Source organism: Miscanthus floridulus, chromosome 17 (genome assembly GCF_019320115.1).
Source record: "Miscanthus floridulus cultivar M001 chromosome 17, ASM1932011v1, whole genome shotgun sequence".
NCBI lineage: Eukaryota > Viridiplantae > Streptophyta > Magnoliopsida > Poales > Poaceae > Miscanthus > Miscanthus floridulus.
Window position 1 is genome coordinate 55,637,872 of NC_089596.1, and position 5,348 is coordinate 55,643,219.

Consider the following 5,348-nt stretch of genomic DNA (forward strand, 5'->3'; position numbering starts at 1 on the left):
TTCCACCCCTGTTGACACTTATGCCAAAGTCTCTGCTGATGCTGGCCCCTCTATTGATGATCCTACAGCATATCGCAGCCTTGTGGGTGCTCTCCAGTACCTAACTTTCACCCGGCCTGAGATCGCGTACGCCGTTCAACAAGTCTGCCTGCACATGCATGATCCCTAGGAAGTTCATCTTGTTGCTGCCAAGCGGATTCTTCGCTACCTTTAGGGCACTATAGGCTTTGGTCTTGTCATTCCCCGCTCTGCCCTGACTCAGCTCATCGTCTACACCGACGCTGACTGGGCTGGCTGCCCTGACACCCGCCGTTCCACCTCCGATTATGCTGTCTTCCTCGGTGGCAGCCTCATCTCCTGGTCGTCCAAGCACCAGCCCACTGTTTCATGGTCGAGCGCCGAGGCCGAATACCATGTAGTTGCCAACGGCGTCACCAAAGCTTCCTGGCTGCGGCAACTTCTACAGGAGCTGCATCACCCTCTGGATTCTGCCTGCCTCGTCTACTGCGACAACGTCAGTGCCGTCTACCTCTCCACCAACCCCGTTCAGCATCAGCGTACCAAGCACGTGGAAATCGACCTTCACTTCGTCCAGGAACGAGTCGCCCTTGGGGCTGTCCGTGTGCTTTACATTCCCACCACGTCGCAGTTCGCCGATGTCTTCACCAAGGGCCTTTCTTCTTCTGTTTTTATGGATTTTTGCTCCTGTCTGAACGTTCGTTCTAACGATGTTCCGACTGCGGGGGGTGTTAGAGTATTTATTTCCTACCTTTACATGCCACCTCCTCCAGGCTGGCCTGGCCCTTTGGGCTACCCTGTATCCTCTATTTATATGTAACCCTCTTGTAATCTCATTATTAAGTGAATCTAAGCCTGTTGGCATTCCTCTATCATGATTAATAACGAAATGTATTTTCATAATAAATTGATTTGGAGTCATAATATTATTTACTAGAAACTCACTCAAACGTGAATTACTTTAACCATAGTTACATCTCTTTGGAAACAGAGGTAGTACAGGCTAACTACTTGGTGGTGTGTGACGCGTGAATCTCATGTACAATACAAGTTGTAATAAAATTTCATAAACTTAATTCAATTTGACAAGAAAATATAGAACTAGAGAAATTCTCATGTTCCAAAAAGGCCTTACACAGAAAAAGAGAATATCTTACTTAAATGTCCAAAATTAACCTCGTTTTCTTGACGAGATTGTTGACACCCAAAAGTGTGCACGTAGAAATTAGACTATGTTATCAATTATCTTCTAGAACTAAAAAGAACAAAAGTAAGACAATTTTTTGTGCGACTTTTTTGGGGTCGCTCCTCCCTTACGGCCCTACGATACCCCGCGTGATAGAAAAAGAAACTGTCATCCCTGCGATCCCCGCCCGCTTTGAAGGAAACAAATTGATCACTTGAGGCCACATGCATGGAAGGAAACAATAATATGCATGGAAGGAAACAATCATGCGGTGCCCCTCTCTCGCTCGGTCAGATATCTTTCATCTCCACATAAACCGGATCGTCGATCGACGCCAGGTCAACATCGACGCGCCCTCCTGTCCTTCTCATGGTGCGCTCTCGCGAATCCACGCCACCCCGCAGAAGACGCCGGACACCACAACGCCCCACCGCCGCCGCACGCCAGGCACTCGTCGGCCGGACGCCACGACGCCAATTCGGCCCTCAGACGCCGCCAGAACGCCCCCTCCTCGTCCGACAGCCATACCGTCGACGCCGACCGCCGTCGGACGACTGCGAAGGGGCCCTCGACGATGCCGCGCTAACAGAAGGCGACTACAACTGCTTTATCAGGTGCGGTTTATGATTTCATCTTATTCTGGATGATAATTTTTTCCTTAAATTTCCTTACTCAGCCAAAGATTTCATGATAATCATGAGAAACACTACTATAAGATGATCGCTGCATATTTGAGATTATGCAAATTTTATTTAATCATGTTCGTGTGTGAATGAGGTGCTATTGGAACATGCTCATATGATTGCATTCTACCTCTCCCTATCCTCACCGTTGCTATTAAGATCTCCGGCGCCGTCCTCCTCTACGATGCCCTCTCCACCGGGGCGAGGTCCATAGGATCCAGCGGCAACAAGGTTGAGGGAGTCACGTGGTAGCGAGATCCATCAGCAAGCATCCTGGTTCTGGTGCATTATTTGATTTATTTCTCGATACACTGCTACGAGGAACTGTACTAAGCCGTGTGTTGCTGCAGATGGCTCCTGGTGTATTCTTGTTCGATCCTGCTGGACAAGAAGGCCTGAGTGACAACAACTCAGGTGACGGAATTGGTCTGCCATCGTGGAAGTTCAGAATCGACGCCGACTTGCTTGACGTAAGTGTAGCCGCCATTGCCCTTTTGTTTTAATTCTCAGACTAATGGTTGTTTGTTAGAATTCAGCAAATTTAATTTAGTTGTGCAATAAATTTAGTTTTTCACTATCATCAGTCATCAGATATTCATAATTCGAATTTGAATATAAATAGTATTAGGAGTCTGTATACTTGAAATAGTGTGCAATATATTTTCATTCAGCATTGATACTCGTCAATCAAGGACTCCACGGCTGGTGGCGGTTGCGGAATAAGTGGTGGCACCAGCTCAGGTGCTCCCTGCGGATGCTAGGGTGAGCTGGATGGGCTGGAGAATCTGTATGTCAAGATGTCTATGCGCAGGGTCTCCGGCAGCCAACTGTTTTTTACTATTATTGAATTGCATAAACTGTTTTTACCAAGAAAATGAAGTTAAGACAATTAGTTGATTGGGATTATTATTTACTCTTTTTTCAAATAGTGGTCTTCATTTTGGAGCCCTTCATGCAGTTTAATAATGGCTGGGGAGCTAGGCTTGCGATAACTTACTCTTAATTGGGTTGCGAGCTAGGGATGTAGCACTTCAATGGGTGTCTTGGTTGAGTTCTACAATTGTCAAAAATTGATGGTGCTGATAAGATTGACAATCCTGTAACTCTACAGTACCTTTCTTTTTTTTAAAAAAAAGAGGGCAAATGCTACTTATGGTCGAATCCATATTCTTTTTGTTGTTTCGATTTGATGCCCACAGCCCACATGTTAACTTTCAGATGTATTTGTAAAGAATCAAAAAGAGTTGGCCTAATGTCAATCTTTCTTGTCGTCTTTTTCATTCTTTATATTTATATAAATTCTCACCAACAAGTACATGGCTAAGTAATGGCCGTAATGCTGCATCCTTTAGCCAGTGTGCCACTTGAAATCTACTGACTGCTAGCTTATGCATATTGTCTTTTATTTGCAGGGTAGAGAGTTGTACAGGAAACATTCAACAGTTTATTCCCAAGCTATATCAGAGACTTTAATTCATGTCTTTTATTTGCATCGAAGAAAACTCATCTGAGGATGAGATTGTTGGGCCGACAGAAATGTTCAAAACACGATATGAATTTTTAAACAATGTCTCTGATATAGCTTCTTTCGACGACAGTGGAGTGATGTATCATGTTTACCTTTCCCTTTCTGTTTTTTATAACCTGTTTGCCATTTAGGATTTAATCACCAGGTCTACTTTTCAGGCAGTGAAGCAATGTTTGCTGACCTTGGTCATTTTACGAGTGCATCCATCAGATGTACAGTTAGATCCACAAGGTATTTGGAACAAGATATGTCCATGCTAATATCCTTTACTACTTTATAGAAAGAGATTTGACTGTAATTGTAATAACATTAACCATGGTCCATGAAGATGGATGAGCCTGCATTTTAGAAAGACCATATCAGCTAACTGAACTTAAGCGGTTATGGACTGTTAAATGGGCACAATAAAATTCTTCAATTTGCTTGCTAGCTGTACAAATGAACAAGTAATATTAGTTCATTTTCTTTATTGTGCCACAGCTCAACCAGATTTACATGCTATCAGATTTCATAAGCATTGTAGAATGCATGTGTGTGTTCAATATGATAGACTTCACTAATCTGGATTTGAATATACAATTATAGCATTGACAGTTCTGAAGCACAAAGAGATGTACTTGAGACCCATAACAAGTACAATCTTCAACATGTGTATTTTATCTCTTTATCATACATATGTTCTTCCTATCTGAATGACTGAGTGAAGTTCCTGTTAGGTGAAGAATCTGGTTGTGTTAGTCCTATTGAATCTGAAGAAGTTCCTAAGAATCCTAGGATGGAAGAGGCTATAACCGAGGAAGGAAATCCATGTCTCACTACAAAGCAAGAAGTGCAGGGCCGCCGTCGCTACCGGCGCGGTCCTAACCCGTGCGCGAGGCTAGGGTGTCGATGCTGCGGCAGCCCGTAGCTAGGCGAGGTGTGGCCTACGCAACGGGCGGAGAAGGCGGCATGCGGAGCTGATGTGCCACGGAGGTGACGGAGATGGCGACACACGCGTGGCGGAGCTGACCCGCAACGCAATGACATGAGGCAATGCGAACGCCAACAGCCCCCATGTCATGCGGAAAGGTCTATACAGTTTGTGAGTCTGCGACGCCATGCTGTGCGTAACCGTTAATTTCACGAACTTTGCTTTTTAGATTAACGTGCGTATTTAATTTTACAGTATTGTTATCTTATCGTGCGATCCGTGTGTTTTTAGTACAAAAGTTTAGGGTTCCCATAGCAACGCACGGGCACGCTATCTAGTTTAATAAAAAAGGTGTTAGAAAATATTTTGTGCAACAAACGACAAAGAAACAAGCAAAAAAAGGAGGAGATGACGCCTGCCCCGAGACAAAACCGGCTAGGTCGGCTCTTAAGCTGGCTAAGCCGGTTCTACTAGACAGAGTCGGCTAAGCCCCCTGTTTTCGAGCCTGCCAGAGTGCCTAGAGCCCATGAGAACCAGCTTAGCTGGGTTCCAAACCAGCCAGGCCAGGTTGTTTGCGAAGTCCGAGACGGTTTAGTTTTCAAATCGGTTTTTGATCTACTTTTTATGTGGAAAACTTGTAGAACACATTTTTGGACTTATTTTCTACTGGGATAAAACCACCCACCCTCTATATGAGAGGATCACGGTTGACTGAGGATCCCAACTTTCTACTGGGATAAAACCACCCGCCGGGTAGATGTTGATAATCCGTATGATTTAGTTGTAGAGATTTAGCTTTAATGTTTTCTCGAGCTTGCAATATTATTTTAGTTGAGCTGAACACATTTCGTATGGAGCTTGAAATTTTTCTATACCGAGCATTTTTTATAAAGGAAGCTTTTATTAAAACCTCAGAAGCAATACATCGAGTTGATACAAAGCAAAAGAAGGCAACTTCTGGCCTCTGCCTGGCATGAGGCATACAACCAAAGAAAGAAAAGAAATCTGGCACAATCTAATGAC

At 44.2% G+C, this 5,348-nt stretch overlaps 1 long non-coding RNA gene across 1 annotated transcript; it reads left to right on the forward strand.

The window, feature by feature from the left end:
* The first annotated feature begins 1,510 nt into the window (after window positions 1-1,510).
* LOC136515034 (uncharacterized) lies at window positions 1,511-2,372 on the forward strand. The gene is made up of 3 exons (XR_010773936.1): window positions 1,511-1,818; window positions 2,047-2,163; window positions 2,238-2,372. It is a non-coding gene; the product is annotated as an uncharacterized lncRNA (long non-coding RNA).
* The last annotated feature ends 2,976 nt before the right edge of the window (window positions 2,373-5,348 follow it).